This window comes from Equus przewalskii, chromosome 5, assembly GCF_037783145.1.
Source record: "Equus przewalskii isolate Varuska chromosome 5, EquPr2, whole genome shotgun sequence".
NCBI lineage: Eukaryota > Metazoa > Chordata > Mammalia > Perissodactyla > Equidae > Equus > Equus przewalskii.
Genome location: NC_091835.1, coordinates 75826057 through 75844180, shown reverse-complemented (window position 1 = coordinate 75844180; position 18124 = coordinate 75826057). Strand labels below are relative to the sequence as shown.

The 18124-nt window shown below is 37.4% G+C and overlaps 1 protein-coding gene across 49 annotated transcripts in view; it reads left to right on the top strand.

Annotated features, from left to right (window-relative positions):
- Nucleotides 1-18124, top strand: part of R3HDM2 (R3H domain containing 2) — a 124624-nt gene that overhangs the window by 57671 nt on the left and 48829 nt on the right. For 13 of the 49 annotated variants that reach the window (XM_070621784.1, XM_070621782.1, XM_070621767.1 and 10 more), the window contains exon 1: nucleotides 4795-4813. The exons of 28 other annotated variants lie outside the window; for them this stretch is intronic. The gene's annotated coding sequence lies outside the window, so the exon portion shown is untranslated. Of the gene's footprint in view, nucleotides 1-4794; nucleotides 4814-7679; nucleotides 8003-8524; nucleotides 8806-18124 lie in introns of those variants that run through there. 8 more of the 49 variants (XM_070621791.1, XM_070621780.1, XM_070621804.1 and 5 more) reach the window with 7 other exon arrangements.

The following is an 18124-nucleotide window of genomic DNA, read 5'->3' as shown; positions in this document are numbered from 1 at the left end:
CAATAATTGATGGAACAATTAGACAAAAAAATCAGTAAATAACTTGAACATGACCTAGTTGACATTTACAGACCACTTCACCCAACAATAGTATGATATATATTCTTTTCTAGTGTTCATAGAGTCTACCAAGATAGACCATATTCTGGGCTATGAAAGAAGTTTCAATAAATTCAAGATTAAAATTATATAAAGTGTGTTCTTTTATCATAAAGGGATTAAATTAGAAATTACTAACAGAAAGATATCTGGAAAATTCCCGAATATGTGGAAATTAAACACACTCTGAATTAGACATTGGTCAAAGAAGAATAGGGGAAATTAGAAAATATTTTTTAAAGAATGAAAATGAGAACATGACATAGCAAAATTTGTGGAATGCAGTACTTAAAAGGAGATTTATGGCATTAAGTGCTTATATTAGAAAGTAGAAAGATCTAAAATCATTGAACTAAGTGTCCACCTTAAGAAATTAGGAAAAGAAAAGCAAAGTTAACTCCAAGTAAGCAGAGGAAAGGAAATTAGAAAGATCAGAGCAAAATTCATTGAACTAAAAAGCAGAAAAACAATAGAGAATATCAGTGAAACAAAAAGCTGGTTCTTTAAAATGATTATCAAAATTGATAAACTTTTAGGCAGACTTAGAAAAGGAAGAGAGAATACATTTCTAATATCAAAAATGAGAGAGAGTACATTACTGATGATTCTTCACCTATTATAAAGATAGTATGGAATATCACAAGCCATTTTATGCCAGTAAATTTGACAATTTACCTTAAATGGACAAGTTCCTTAAAAGATAGAGACTGCTAAAGCTCAATCAGAAAGAAACAGATAACCTGAATAGGCTTCTATCTATTAGAGAAGCTGAATTGTATTTTAAAACTTTCCCACAAAGGAAACTCCAGGCTCAGATGGCTTCACTACTGAAGTCTACCAATAATTTAAGAAAGAATTTATGTACCATTTCTACATAAACTTTTGAAGAACTAAAAAGAGATGGGTATACTTCCCAATTCACTTTATGAGCCCACTTACCCTAGTAACAGAACCAAACAAAGACATAGAAAACCACAGACCAATACCTGTTATGAACATAGATGCAGAAATCCTTAACAAAATTTTAGTAAATTGAAGCCAACAATATCTAAAAAGGACAATACATCATGACTCAGTAGGGTTTATCCCAGCAATTCAACGTTGGTTTAGCATTTAAAATTCAGACAATGTAATTGACTATATTAACAGACTAAAAAAGAAAATAACATAAACTTATCTCAAAAGCGAAAAGCAGGGCTGGCCCTGTGGCCCAGTGGTTAAGTTTGGCGTGCTCTGCTTCGGTGGCCCAGGTTCAGTTACTGGGCACAAACGTACACCACTCATCAGCGGCCATGTGGCAGTGACCCAATACAAAAATAGAGGAATATTGGCACAGCTGTTAGCTCAGGGCCAATCTTCCTCAAGCAAAAAGAAGAAGATTGGCAACAGATGTTAGCTCAGGGCACATCTTCTTCAGCCAGAAAAGAAAAAGAGAAAAGAGCATTTGAGAAAATTCAACTTCCATTCTTGTTGAAAACTCTCAACAAATTAGAAGGGAATTTCCTCAATCTGATAGAGGGCAATCCCCAGTTAATACTAAATGATGAAATACTAAATTCTTTGCCCCTAAGAACAAGAATAAGGCATGGATGTTCACTTCCACCACTTCTTTTCAACATGGTACTAATGATTCTTGCCAGTGCAATGAGCTAACAGAGGAGGGATGGGGGCAATAAAAGACATAAGCTTGAAAAGGAAAAAGTAAAACTTTTTCTGCTGCAGAGGACAGCATCGTGTATATAGGAAATCACAAGGAATCTACATTAATTACATTAATTACATTAATTAATCACAAGGAATCTAAATTAATTAAATTTAGGAAGGTTGCAGGATACAAAGTCAGTATATAAAAATCAATTGTGTCTTTATATACTAGGAAGAGCAATCTGAAATTGAAATTGATGAAACATACCATTTACAAATAGTGTAAAAATACGAAATTCTTAGGGCTAAATTTGACAAGACACATTGCAAAAGCTGTATACTTAGAGCTATGAAACATTGCTTGTGGGTCAGAAGATTCAATAGTTAAGATTTCCGTTCTTCCCAGATTGATCTACATATTCAACAAAATCCCAGTCAATTGATACACTGCCTCTAAAGTTTATGTGGAAACACAAAGGGTCTAGAATACACAAAATACACAAAACAAATTTGAAAACAAAAATCAAAGTTGGAAGGCTTAAACTACCTGATTTCCAGACTTATTGTAAAGGTTTGGTAATTAAGATGGTGTGGTATTGGTGTGCAAGTAAGCATATAGATCAATGGAAGAGAATAGAAGTCCAGAAATAGATCCATGTGTGTATGGATCTAAAGATGGGGTTCTCCTACCTGATATGCATTTAAAAAGCCAATTATTACAGCATCAGCTTTTGGGAAGAGAAAACTTTATTGCGAGATCCATTTGCAAGGAGACAGGAGGCATATGTTCTTAGATCTGTCTCCCCAATCCAAGGCTTGGGGCAAAATTTATGGGATAAAGGGCAGGACGATCTAAAGTGTATCGATGATTGGAGGTAAGGAGAGGTGAAGTAATTGATGGTCTGTGTAAGTGTAGTCAAGCTTCATGGCTCTTCATAAGATGCATGTTCACAAAATGGTGGAGTTAACATGATCTGAGGGTGGAGTTTTCACCCTTTTGAGATCGAAAGGGTCATTTATCGGGCATTGGCACAGGCCTAGTTGATGGGTTGGTGGTCTGAACCGACCTGAACTGGACACAGGGAAGACTCTCAAATCCTGAAGAACAACTCTTAATTACTCTATTGATAAGATGAACTGGTCCTAATAGGCCTGTGCTTATGTGGTCAATTGAGTTTTCACAGTTACTAAGGTGTTTCAGTGGAGAAAGGATAACTTTTTATAAGTGATCCTTAAATAATTGGATAGCCATTTTGAAGGAGAAAAATCTTTTTCCTTCTACTCTTCTGGATTCTCAGCTGGGTCTCTGTGACAAAAGGTAGATTAACAAGGGAAAAACAAGTTTGTTAACATATATATCTCATGCATACACGGGAGAAACTCATGGATGAGTAACCTAAAGGTTTGGTTAGAACTTAGGTTTATATAGTTAGCATCTAAAGACAGGCACAATAAATTTTGATAGAAGTGACAAGACAACAGAAAAGGACCTTGAGTCTGTAGGGGTGGCAAATTGTGGGAAGGCAAGTATATGGGAAACTAAGGGTAGATAAAGACTAGTTAGTAAAATTTGTTATGTAGAGTCCTCTGGTGCCATCTCCAGGCTGGTAAGGGTTGTCTCCCATGATTAACTTTTGTCCTTCCTGGTAGAGAAGGGAGGAGGACACCTTTGTAAATTTATGTCCTGCTTTTAGGCAAATAGAGGGAGGGCAGAGAGCTTTTCTTGTATCTTTTTCTCAGTTTCCTTCTGCTCAAAATAATCCTTATGCCAAAGTGGCATATTTTGGGGTGGCAAATTCTGCTACCCTTCACCACATTAAAAAAAACAACAATCAAAAAACCTCCAACCTTACTTCACACCATCAGAAAATTAACTCAAAATGGATCATAGACTTATATGTCAGGGCTAAAACTATTAAATTCTTGAAGAAAACATCTGAGAAAATCATTGTGATCATAGATTAGGCAAAGATTTCCCAAGTTGGACACAGAAAGCATAAAGTATAAAGAAAAAAGTTGATGTTTGATTTCATAAAAATAAAATTTCTTTTTTTGAAGACATGATAGAGAAAATGAAAAGACAAGGGGCTGGCCCCGTGGCCGAGTGGTTAAGTCTGTGCGCTCTGCTGCAGGCGGCCCAGTGTTTCGTTGGTTCGAATCCTGGGCGCGGACATGGCACCGCTCATCAAACCACGCTGAGGCAGCGTCCCACATGCCACAACTAGAAGGACCCACAACGAAGAATATACAACTATGTACTGGGGGGCTTTGGGGAGAAAAAAGGAAAAAATAAAATCTTTAAAAAAAAAAATAAAAAAAAAAAAAGAAAAGAAAATGAAAAGACAAGCCACAGACTAGCAGATAAGTTTAAGAAAACATTTGTATGTAGAATATATGAACTCTCATAATTCAGCAATAAGAAGACAACCCAGTTTAAAAATGGGCAAGAGATGTGAACAGACACTTTGCCAAAGAAAATATGGGGTTGGCAAATAAGCACATGGAAAGATGTTCAGCGTTAGTCTTTAGGGAAATGCAAATTAAGGATACCACTACACATCTATTAGCGTGGCCCATCTTAAAAAGTGTAACTGTATCAAATGTTGGTGAGGATGTGGAGCAACTGGAACTCTTAATATGTTACTGATAGGAGTGTAAGATGGTACACCCACTTTGAAACAGTTTGACGTTTTTTTTCTAATTAAACATACATTTATCATAATAACACAGCCATTCCACCTCTGAAATGAATCCATATGTCCACATCAAGACATGAATGTTTATACCAGCTCCATTTGTAATAGTTAAAAATTGGAAACAACCCAGATATTACTCAACAAGCAAACTGTAGAATATAGGGTACTGTTCAGCAAAAAAATGAACAATCTGTTGACATACCAGTGCATGGTATTGTAAAACTTGTGAATTTTTAATTTTTTTGACAATCTGTTGTGTGTAACATGATAGTTCCTTGTCTTAATTTTCATTTTCCTGATTACTAGTAGAGGATGAGCTTTTCTTTTATTATAGGGCTTTTGGGTTTCTACTTTTGAGTCTGCCAACTTTTCTGGTGAGTTGTCTTTTTCTTTCTTGGTTTATAATTTCTGTGTGTATACTGAGTAGCAACTATTTGTCATATATGTATGTTTCAAAAAATATATGTATTTTTCCAGTCCATAGCTTTTAACTGTTCATGATTTTTTAAATTGTATGGAAGTTTGAAATTTTAAAGTCATCAAGCATTACAATCTTTGTTTTTCCGGTTTATGCTTATTCTTATTTAAGAAATCCTTCCTTATGCTGAGGTTATAAAGATTCTTGTATATTTGTTTCTAAAAAGTTTTAAGCATTTACTTTTTATATGTAGGTTTTTAATCCACCTGGAATTTATATTTGTGTGTGGTGTGAATGGGGCTCTGATTTTTTTTCTATATGGATAACAATTTGTTACTGAATATTAATTATGCCTCCTCTAATATAATCAAGTTTTTGAATGTGTGGGTCTGTTCTAGGATCTCTATTCTTTTCCATTGGTCTGCTCAATTTTCATGTCTTAATTACTATATTAGAAGCCTACACCTACTAGGGCAGATCACTCCAGCCTGTCTTGATCTTACTTAAACTCCATTGACATTTTTGTTGGAATTGCATTGAGTTTATAGATTAGCATGGAGAGAACTGTCTTCTTTGCAATATCGAATCTTTCCATCCCGAGGTATAGTCTATCACTCCATTTGCTTGTGTTTTTGTATCTTTCAGTACCGTTTTAGAACTTTTTCATTAAAGATCTTCTTTTTCTTTTGTTACGTTTATCCCTAGGTAGTATTGGTTGTTATTGTGTGTGGGTTCCCTTTTTCTATTGTTGTTAGAATATAGAAACATTGTTAATTTTAGTGCATTGATTTTCCTTTCAGCTGAGTTCTTTTTAGTGCTAAATGGTTAGTCCTTAGATTTTCTTGGATTCTCTACAGTCGCATTGCTAAATTTAGGAAAATTTGGTCTTTCTAATTCTTATACCTCTTATTTCCTTTCTGTGTCTTACTGCTTTTATCTAAGCCCTCCTATTCAATATTGAATAGAGACAATGATGGTGAGCTTCCTTGTATCATTCCTGATTCTAATAGATGTTCTTTCCTGTTAAACTCAGTAATAATAATACTTATTAAGTTGCATGCTTTGTGCCAGGAACTGTGCCAGTGATCTGTTTCTGATTTTTGTAGTATCTTTCGAGGCAACTACAGTTACCCCACTTTATAGATGAGGTTCAAAGAGGTAGTAGAGTGGTATCCTTAATTTGCATTTCCCATTAATTCCTCCGGGACTTGGCTGGTGGCTGTTCTCATAGTTCAGAATGACCTTACTGTTAGGAAATACATGCTGAATTATTTTAGAAGTGAACATGAGAACATCTCAAATAATTCTGAAAAAAACACATATACATATGCATACATGCACATATATGTACTAAGTCTGTGTAAGAATCCAGATGACTATTATACCTATTTTTGCAAATTTTTTGTATGTTAGAAATTTCTCAAACAAAAATTTAGAAGCTAAAAAGAAATATAGGTCTAAAACATGCCATTCCTTCTGCTTAAAAGCTCCCGGGGCCGGCCCAGTGGCGCAGCAGTTAAGTTCACATGTTCCACGTTGGCGGCCCCGGGGTTCGCTGGTTTGGATCCTGGGTGCAGACATGGCACCACTTGGCACGCCATGCTGTGGTAGGTGTCCCACAGATAAAGTAGAGGAAGATAGACACGGATGTTAGCTCAGGGCCAGTCTTCCTCAGCAAAAAGAGAAGGATTGGCAGCAGTTACCTCAGGGCTAATCTTCCTCAAAAAAAAAAAAAAAGCTCCCAATCGCCTCTCATTTCCCTAAGTGTAAAAGCCAGTTTCCGTTCACTGGTCTGTTTGGCCCGTCAGGATCAGCCTTCTAAGCCCCCAATGGTTTCTCATCTGCTTCAGAGTAAAAGCCAGAATCCTTTCTTTTCTTCTTCTGTATGATTCTTAATGAATCTATCTCATATCCCTAGAGCTTATCTTATAGTGTCTGGCCCATAGTAAGAACACAAACACACAATAAATATGTATTTGACTGAATACTAATTGTATCTTTGCGACAGGTTTTATTGTTTTTCTTGGGATACCTGGACCCTACCCATATGTTAGTTTGTGTTATTGCAGACACCACCTATAATGTCCATTACTTGCTGTAGCAATAGAGGTTATTACTACCTTTCCTTAGGCTCTTAAAAATTAAGACCTAAAGGTCATTTTGGAGTCTTCTGTCCCAGAGTCATGCATACTTTCAGGAACTATTACTCTTCTTTCCTGGTGTCCTTTGTAGCACTCTCTTTATTTTAATCTATTTATCCTCATCCCTATCCGTACACTCTATTCTCACCCTTTTTCATCAGTTCTATCAGTAAGGTGCCTTCACGGTTTCCTCATTCCCCCATTTTATAGCTAAAGTCTTCTCCCCATCCTTTTAGGGGCAGATATGGGAGGAGGAACAGATAGCTACTAGTATCCTGTGTTGCCTACTTTCTTCCCCAAAATGAAAAATTATTTCACTAAATATAGCTTGCAGGAAAGAAAATTCTCTGCAACTAGGTTTGGTCTTAGTTTCTAAAGTTAGCCCAGGAGCTTTTAGGCAAAGACCATTTCTCTGGCCTCAATTATTTTGCAGGTGAGAAAAGGCAAAGTAAATTGACAAGTGAGCTTTTAATTCAATACATACTCCCAACTCATTATTCTTCTCTAATAAGACTCTATTTTAGCATCTCAACATATGCAGCAGGAAAGAGCTGCTGCTGTGTCTTTAAAAACTATCCTCAGAGCAGCGTGGAGGCAGGCATGTCTCTGAAGTGCTTGAATGAGAGCGAGAAGAAGAGGTGGGAGGGAGTGCTCTTGCAGCCTCTGTGTATGTATGTGTGTGTGTGTGTGTGTGTGTGTGGTGCGCGCGCGCGCGCACCGAGTGTGACTGTTGGCAGAGCTCTAGGTGACATCCCTCTGAACAGCTGGGCCATGGTCTGCTTCAGAGCTGCTTGTCAGAGCAATTAGCTTGCTGGAGACGCAGCAGCAAGGATCAGTAGCATTTCATTCAAGGGTGAAGGGGGCGGGAGGGGACTGTGGGCGAGGGAAGAGGCACAGGTTTCCCAGAAGGAATTTCTTCCGGCAAAATTCCGGCAACAGTCTTACAATGAGGTCTCCATTAATAATGTGAGCTTCCTGTTGGTTTAGGTGCAGATCCATCTGGGGTGAGTGCTGGATAATTTTCTTTCTTTATATGAAAGTCCTTGAACTCCACAGACTGGGTAGGGAAGAAGCTAGAAAGACAGATGTCTCTTGTATCTTGGCCAATTTAATTGTATAATACACACTTGGGAAATTAGAGAATTTTCAAGTCTTAAGTTTTGTGAGGGTTTTGTGGGCATTTTTGTTTGCTTTCTTTTATATTTAAAGTATTTTAAAAATTAGATTTGCCAGAACTTTTACTCTATTCAGATTTTACCTCTTCCATGGCTATTCCAAGTGATGCTTCATTCAGATTTAGCTTAGGAGAATAGTGGTAATTTCTGTTCTCTTTGGTGATGCTGTTGACGCACATTGCAGGAAGCAGGGAATCCCCTATAAATATCCTTCACTGTGTCATTCCATAGCTATCCACACCCGGCTGGTGAATATGTCTCTCTGTCCTATGTCTTTATGTAACTGTCCCCTAGTCTTTATATGTGATAAGAAGAAATATCTCGCCTTTGCTGTGTCTAGGAAGCTTTTTTGATTATGAACATCGGAGGAATTTGTTCAGCCTTTTTACTGAAAAATGCCTTTTGGCTTGTTGAGGTTGTTGTAAGAATTTCCTGTGGGTTTACTGCTTCTTATTTTGAATTACTTGTTTGTTTCTTATAATTGGCTTGTTTTTGTTTGCTGGCCTTGGTTTCTAAAGAGTGCAGAGATGGGATTCCCTCTACCTCCAGTGACGTAGTGATTTTGTTTGCAGTCATTTTCTTCTGAGAGGGAGGGGACAGAGAGAAGGAAGAAGAAAAATCCATCGGAAGTGGTGCGTTCTCCCATCTATGCCTTGATGGTAACTGGGTACCGTTGAACAGAGCTGAAGCCAAAGTGGGACGCGGTTAATGATAGAGATGCTATTTTGTTTCTTTCTTTTTAGAATAGGCTGGGGCCAAAGTCGGGATTGCTGAAGCAGAGTGCCTAAATTAACCCTATATATCTTGCTGCTAATGAATTTTACCTAACTGCTTTTTCTAAGTATGGAAAGAAAAGGGGCTCATAAGCAGGTTTTTGGAACCTAGCATCCATGAGTAATTCTAGGTTGAATTTTGGAATTTGGAATTTTTCTACTTTATTTGCACTGGTCCTGAGCAGGCTATTTGTATGCTGTTTCTCAAACCTCAAAAATAGATAGTTATATAAAATTCCTTGCCACTGTAGTTAGACTAAAACTCTCGTTTTAAAGGTATGGAGCTAAAGCAAAGCTTTAGGAAGAAATTGTTAAATATACTATTTAGGTGTGAACCTAACTTATCTTTTTTTGGATCAAGTGTTTGGGCTTCCAGTTCCTTTCTATGCAACTCCATTTTAATACCACTGATCTCTGGAGGGCTGCCTGCAGAGGTCAGTGTGAAAATTCAGTAGACTAGAGGCTAGAAAAATTTAAGGTTTGCCTGTCTGTGGATGTATTTGGATAACATATGTGGGAAAGTGCCTTTAAGAACTTGCTGGTTTATTTTCTTTCCTGATATTTTTTCTGTTCTGTGCTTTCATTTATTCTGAATTCTGTGCGTGAAGTACAAAGAGTAATGTCTGTTTTTCAGCTCACATTACGTAGTCCTATTTTTATGGTAGTGCAATTATATTAATATTTATTACAACCACAAATATTTCTAATGAACAAAATTCTAATTTTATTTGGAGAGAAGTGGAAGGAAGAAAAAAGAAGATAATTCTAGGGTAAAGGCAGAGCATTCCAAAAGAATAACCTATTTCTAAGCTTGCCAGAGACTTGAGCTATAAGGGTTAAGAGAAATTCCACAGCATCCTTCCATCTCAATATTGCAGCAAATATGTGGATAATTTCTCGCTAGCTTTTCAGGAAACCCCTGTGGTGGACAACCCTCATTAATCGTTGCTGGGAGACTGCTCTGACGTCACTGGGAGCAGTTCCCCGTCTGCACCGAGGACAGGAATAGCCTTTGAGGAGGAAGAAAACTGCTGTGAAATTAAAAGATGACAGTTTTGTTAACTTGGTTTTCCTTCCTTTTAGGAGTGGGTGAGATAGACCCAAAGTCTTTCTTAAATGTTTCAGTCATTAGCAATGGAAAAATTACTAAGAGGTCTTTTTATTTTAAGTGAAATGCCTTCTTTTTTAATCTTTGTTTTCTAACCATTAAGGTTTTGGAAAAGGTCAAGGAAAGAAAGGTGTTGGAGAAGGAAGATTTCAGTTTCTTTTTATCCTCCCTTTTTTTCACTGTTTTTTTTAAGGAGGAGGAAAAGATCAAGAACTGCTTTTGCAAAAGGTTTAGCGTCACCCTTTTTGGGATAATTAAAAATGTGATATATGTTGGAAGAACTTTCTGGCAAAATTGATAGGGACTATTTCTGTGCCTAAAAGTTACTATACAACTTCTCTCTGATGTTCTCCTATCCTGGCCCACCATCACCCACTGTTTTATAGTCTCCTAGGAGCTTTTTGAGAAAAGCATAGTGGCTAAATGCTTGGACTCTGGATTTAGGGTACCTGAGTTCAAATCCCAGCTATGTCAACTGTTGGCTCTGTGACCTTGGACAAATTACTTAACCTCTCCATTTCTTTATATGTCAAATCACAAATACTAAAATATCCAACATCTCCATGCTTATTTGCCTTCTTTAATTTCATATTAAAGACTTAGAGTGTTATTCTTTCGTGGTTTTTGAGGCTTTGCTTTTTGGATTGTTCTCTAAATTACCAAGGTACACTAACAAGAGGTAGTAAGGTGTGTAACATTAATAGCAAAGAGAATATCTCCCTGTGTAACTTTTTATCCTTTCCCCCGTATTAATTTTCTTAGGTCAGTGAGTCTGAAGGAGTACAGGGTTATATCTTCTCTAGTGAAATATATGGGGAAGGAGAATTAATATTATTAAAATGGGGCATGAGTTGAAGAAAAAGAAAAGTGAGAAGCACTGCTGGGGTGAATGTCCTTAAAGTCCAGGCAGTGCCATGGGCTATGCTAAGTGGACAGTATCTGTTGCTGGGGGAACAGTTGAGAAACACTATAATTAGATAGTGTGACTGTCCTTGTCTATTAACTGGACTGAACTAAGGGGGAAATTTTTTATCTCCAAAACTCTTGAATGTGTTTATCCTAGGGAGTTGATGAGAAATGTGAATAAAGATTTTGGTACAAAGATCTTCATCACAGCATTATTTTATTATAAAAATTAACAGCTTCCTAAATATCTAATAATAGGAATGGTTAAATAAATTATGGTACATGTATATAGTAGAATATTAGATAGCTGTTACAGTGACTTTGTTAAAAGTAATTGATAATGGGGAAAATGGTCACAATTTTAGTAATAGAAAAAAGCATGGTGTAAAAAATATCCTATATTATATAAATTACATAAAAATTGTTGGATATGGAAACATATCCAAGATGGATACAAACAAATTCCATACAAATATGGAAACAAAGTTTAGAAAACTGTATCTTGAAACATTGCTGTTATTATTAGCACTTATCTCTGAGTTATAGAATATGGGTGATTTTTTCCTTCTTGTGTGTGTTTTCTGTAAGTATAAAGAACTCTGTAGTACTTTTATAATCATAAAGCAAGAATGCAAATTTTTCAAATCCTTCCTGTTAGTATCTGAAAGTAATTTCTCAGAATGTGTTGAAGTGAAGATAAATGTGATGTCTTATGTGAATTCCTGAGTGTAGTGTTTGGCACACAGTGAATGCTCAGTGAAGGATGCCTGCTGCTGCTACATTACCTGAGGAAGATGGCCTCCTATGATCAGAGCCTGGGCTTTCATATTGGGAGGCAGCATCACTGAGAAAGTATTCTATTCATGCAGCTTCTTGTCCTTCTGAGGTCAATAATATGCTGTACTTCTGTACAGACTGGCCCAGGATCTTTACCAAAAAAAAAAGTTGTAGGACCAGAGTGACATGTTTTGGTTTTGTCTTATGAAGGTATAGAAGAAATTGATGTAGAGAGGAGTCTAGTAGTGATTTTTCTTTAGTCACTTTTTTTCTTTACCTTTGATATAATTTATTACAAGTTGCTTTTACCCCCTTTTCTGGGTTGTCTCCTTAAGAATTCTTGGGAAATTTGAAACAGTGTAACAGAAAAGGTTTTCTCTGTTCTAGGAATTTCTGAAACTCTGTCTATTGCTTCTCATGTTAGTCTGCCCTTATGGGTCTCTTGGAACTCAGTGCTGACAAAAGAGATGTAGACTTCCTTCTACTTTGCGCTTGTTTGCGAACTGAGATGTGCATCTAAGAAGCTTCAGCATGTGGAAAACATACTGGAAATACACATGTCAATAGCTATTTTTACTGGGCAGTAGTGTCAGATATTCTTAACATTTGACTGTTTATTCTTTGTATTCACTATAGTTCGTAATATAAGCGACTTGTACAATAAATATGTGTTTAGTAAATAGTCATGGAAAGAATGTCTGTAGTCTCTCAATACCATGGCTTTTGTGCCTGAGAGCATTTTCTCTTCTGTAATGCATAATAATGTAAATGTACTTAATGCTGCTGAACTGCATACTTTAAAATTATTAAAGTAATAATTTTTATGTTATGTGTATTTACCGCAGTTAAAACAAAATAGAAAATCACGACATTGTGAGCCAGGTGAAAACATACAGTTCCAAGCTAATTTTGACCCTGACATCTCAAGATTCTGTGTACTTCTCAGTGTTCACTTACCACCATATACCAGAAGGTGGGGACCCAAGTTGCTTTTTGCTGCCAGAGATATTACATCAATTATTGTTGAAAAGCATGCCAGGAAAGTGGAGTACCTTGTAATATGTCAGGTGGATGGCAGAATGTTAATGAGCACCACTGGGGAGAATGATGGGGTTTTTTGTCCAGTCTCTTCATCTGGCTTGTGATGATCTTGTTTATTCGTTGCTTTAAGGAGCTCTGCAGCTGAGGGAGAAGTAATGGAGATATATGGAATGTGAAGAGCAAATGTATTATTTTCTCATTTGGACATGGCAATTTTTTTCTCTAAGCAGAGTAGGGTGGGAGGGAAGGGAAGTGTAGAGAAGAGGACAGACATCGTAGCATTCCAAGAACTATGAGCTGACTGTGATTTGAAAATTTGAAGAAGAGCATGAGATCTATTAGTTTTGATGCTCATTTTAACACTTCAAAAGAAGTTTTGGGAAACTTGCAAATGTTAGCAGTCTTAAAACTTCTAGCTATCTCTGTATATTGTGACATGGGAAGCTTCAATATTGTGATTTCAGCTGGACAGCACTCCCCTTCTACTAATCCCTCAATTTATTCTGATATTGGTTTTTTGCAGTTCAAAGATTCTTGAATTTCTCTACTGAAGTTAAACAAGGGAAAATCTCCGGAGTTTTTGGGATCCCTCTTGTTTGCATAGATTCATTGTCATTGCTATTCACTTTTTCCCCCCACTATTCATTTTTAGAATGAATTCATTTATTCATTATTAGAATGGCGGCATTTCTTATTTGTATATAGAGACTATTCTTTGACAGTATTTGCAGCAGTTTCTGTGGAAAATGCTTTATTTAAAAAAAAAAAAAAAAAGGCAGGAGGAATCTCATCTTGTAGCTCTTAGTGATAGAGCCTGTTGCCATGGAGTCCTGGATCAGATTGGCTGACCCAGGGGCCAATGAGCAGATAGAACATAAACACATCATCATTTAACCTTGCAGAATTCATTCCTCAATGATATATGACATTAATGCCATAACTGTATATAGAGCTGTGAAATAAAATGTTTCAAGAATGGTATAAGGTGTTTTTCTCTTGTCTTTCAAAATTTGCTGTTTAATATAAACACTGTAATGATACATTATCTTCTTAATGTGATTTGATTGGGAGAAGATATGGTGGGAAACATCTCTCACCTGTCTGTGAATTGAGCTTCTGCTGCAGTCAGTTGGGCTTATGCCAAGTCTAAGTCACACTCTGGCCTTCTAGATCAGAGGAGATTTGTCTTTATATCTGACGCTACCTTATTTAGGTAGCTTTAAAGCTGAATCAGAAATTGGCATCTTTTTTCTTACTTGTTTTTCCTTCTTTCTCTTGCACTCTGATGTGGTAGATCCCTGTCGATGTTATATTTGTATACCATTTGGTCTGGAGTTAGAGGATTAGCTGGGAGTAGCTTCTGTGTTTTCCATCTTTACTTCCCTAGCTTGTTCCTATTTATTGACTTAGGTCTGGGAGATTTCACTTAGCTCATTGTTAGTTCCTTGTCATAGCAGATCACGGCATGTATCTTCTCTACCTTATTGCTTTAGAGACTGAGAGTGATTCATTCATAGAAAGAAAATTCCCCCTCTAGATCTTGTAAATGAAAGAAGTCAAGAGCATTGTCTTTCTCTTCTTATGTTTTACATTAGGGATACTTGAGAAATTATGGTGGGTCTTATTCTCCTCTTCTCCACTGTTACCATGCTTGGCTATTTACAGATTTGAAAGATTGAAAGAGACCTTAAGAGGTCCATGAGTTTGTTTCCCTCTGAGCCATTCAATTCTCTGTGAGTGAGATGTGAAGTTTTCATTATATCATCACTTTCTGTCTCAGAGGGAAAAACAAACAAACTTCAGATTCATCTGTTAAGCAAAGAGGAGCACAAAGTCTGCTTGGTATCTGATTGAATAACTTTTTGTAGGGGAAGCCTTAGGGAAGTAGGATAGGAAGTATTTGGGGTTTTGTAATTTTACTTATTGTGACTAGAGAAATGCTCATTGAGAAGGCACTTGAATAAAGACCTGAAGCAACTAAGCAAGCCATGCTGTTATCTGGGAGAAGATCATCCCCAGGCAGAAGGAAAGAACAGTCAAAGCAATCGCTCTAAAGTGAGTTTAGGGCACAGGCAGGAGCCAGTGTGACTGGACTGCATAAGTGGGGGGAATAGTGAGAGATGGAGTCAGAGGGTAAACTAGTGGTCAGATTATTTAAGGTCTTGTAGGTCATTTTAAGGACTTTGACTTTTGCCCTGAGTAAAATGGGGAGCCATTGGAGAGTTTTGAGCAAAGGTGTATCATGATCTGAAAATGGTTTTACACAGTAACTCTGACTGCTGTGTTTAGAAAAGAACTGTAGGGAGTAAGACTGGAAGCAGGAGACCAGCTAGGAGGCTACTGCAGTCGTTCAGCCAAGAAGGATGGTGGTAGCAGTGGAAGGGTGAGAAGTCATCAGATTTTGGATGCATTTTGAAATTAGAGTCAGTAGGATTTGCTCCCTGATCATTTTGATCTTCAGCTTGCTCTTCTATAAAAAAAGAATGATAATATCTACCTGTAAAGTGTCTAGCTCTGTGCACACAAGAGAGTGATCAATGATAAACATTCTATAAGTGAGGTCTCCTTAGGATCTGAGCCATCAAACATTGTGTGTTCTTTAAATACCTGACGAGCCATCATGGGTAACAGATTCTGAAAGAACCAGCCACTCTTCAGTGATTCATCTCTTGCCTTAGGCACTATGCTTATAATTGTATCAAACATTAGAGTTCTTCCTTTTGGAAGAAGCATTTACCTAAAATGACTTTTTGAAAACAATTCTTAGGGGGCGGCCCCGTGGCTGAGTGGTTAACTTTGCACTCTTTGCTTTGGTGGCCCAGGGTTTTGCCAGTTCAGATCCTGGGCACCAACCTAGCACCACTCATCAAGCCATGCTAAGGCAGCGTCCCACAGAGCAGAACTGGAACAACCTACAACTAGAATACACAGCTATGTACTGGGGGGCTTTGGAGAGAAGAAGAAAAAAGAAGGAAAGAAGATTGGCAACAGATGTTAACTCAGGGCCAATCTTTAAAAAATAATAATAATAATAAATAAATAAAAACAATTCTTAAAATACCGACGTGCCAAGAAAAATAGGAAGCCAAGTACAGGAAGGGGTAAATAGAATTCTTCTCTTTTCTCTTTCTTGCAGTCTTTTACTTTCTAATTCTCATTAAAATAGTCAAGAATCCCACCTCTGCAGGATAATGTGGATTCAGTACTGATTGGGAAAAGGCTGTATACAAGATGCTAATTCTGAGTGGAAATATGTTCATTCATAAGAGGAAAACACTACCTGTGAACAGCAAGGAAAAGGGGTCTCTCGATTCTTTTTCCCCCTTCTTACTGCACGATATGATTAGGAGGAACTAACATTTTGTGAGCATCTATTCTGTGCAGGCACATTACATTTGTTACTCACGTGATTTTCCAGTGGCTCTATGAGGTATGTATTCTGCCTATCTTACAGATGAGGAGGCTAAAGCCCAGTTTCATGATTAATAAGTTGTGGAAACAATAGTCTTATAGCCAATTCATGTCAAACTATGAAGTTCATAAACTTATCCACTATAACATGCTTGCTGCCTCCTACACTCTGGAGGTTGAATGTTCTTGATTTTGTTTGGTGCTGCCCCTAATGCACTCTATAATGATGCTCAGCCTTTTCCTTGCAGCAGAGGTAGGATTAGACCACAAGGGTGATGCTCTTCTATCCAACATAAAAATGCCAACTTTTCCTATACTACCTATTCCTTCCCACGTACATATAAACTCCAGGGTGTTGCTGTAGGATTTCTTGCTTATAGGAATTGAGGAATTGTTTATTATTTTTTCATCATTATTATTACTTAGTGTGTATGTGTGTGCGCTTTTAATGTATATGTACAGGAAAACCTAAATAGTGTCTTAAACAAGACAAAGTTAATTTTTCTCTCAAATTCAGGAAGTCTGGAGGTAGTCTGTCCAGTTTCGGGCTGCTCTAGTCATGGACCTGGGTTTTTTCTAACTGTTGCCCCACTTTCTATTATTTTCAATCCTAGTATCATCTCACCGTCCCAGGTGGCTGCTGAAGAACCAGCCTTTACTTCTGCATTCAAGCCAGCAGGAATTAGGGATTAGTAAAGAAGGGCTACCCGCTTTCTTTAAGGATACTTCATAGAAGTTATAATTACTACCTATATTATACCTATATTACTTATATTACTATTATACCTATATTACTTATATTAGGGCTGCCTTAACAAAATACCACAGGCTAGATGGCTTAAACAACAGAAATTTATTGTCCCACAGTTCTGCAGGCCAGAAGTCCAAGATCGCAGTGTCAGCAGGTTTGGTTTCTCCTGAAGCTTCTCTCCTCGACTTGCAAATGGCCCTCACATAGCCCTGTGTCCTCACATAGTCTTTCCTCTGTGCCCACACATCTCTGGTGTCTTTTTATGTGTGTAAATTTCCTCTTCCGTGTATACACGTCAAATTAGATTAGGGCCCACCCCCATGGCCTCATTTTAACTTAATCACATCTTTAAAGGCCGTATCTCCAAATATAGTCACATTCTCAGGTGTACTGGGGGATAGGGCTTCAACACATGAATCTTGAGGAGACACAATTCAACTCATAACTCTACTTCTACTTACATCCCATGGACTGGAACTTAGTCACATACTCATATTTAGCTACAGTGGAGGTTGGAATATGTGTAGCTTTTTTCTAGGCAGCCATGTCCCAACTAAAAATCAGTAGAGGTGATTGGATATTGGAGAATAAATAGCAGGCTCTCCTTTGCAACAGAGGTTTAAGGAATAATGATTCTTAAAGGTTTCCAGTTCCTTCCTGTGAAATTAGATTGTTCTCGTCTCATTTTTCTGGCCAATCTCACATTCAGTTTTAGATTTTGAAGGATTCTTTTAATACTAAATTGTTGACTTAGATGTCCTTTCCCCATAACAGGTGGTGGCATTGACCTCTAAGGTCATTGCAGCAGGACAATATAGACTTAGCAGCATGGCATTTAAGTTAGCATAGAAGGTATCCTGAAATGCCATGAACCGTAGGTAAATTGTGATTTTTTTTTTTCTTTCCTGGAATGTCTTGTCTGAGTTGAATTGGGAGCAGTTTTGCCTGAGCGTGGGAAAAGGCAGTATGAACTTTCAAGGTCCTTTCTGTCCCTAAGATTCTGTGATATTTTCTACATAGTGCCATTACTATGATAAAGCTAAAGAAAATGGAAGCTGCAGAGGGAAAAGCCCCCACTGCTACTCTTTGAAAAAGGAGTGGTCTGTTTCACTTGAGGAAGTAAAATGGGCATTTTTGGCCAAGAATGTAGAGAAGCCAATAGAAACTATAATGAAACCCAACTA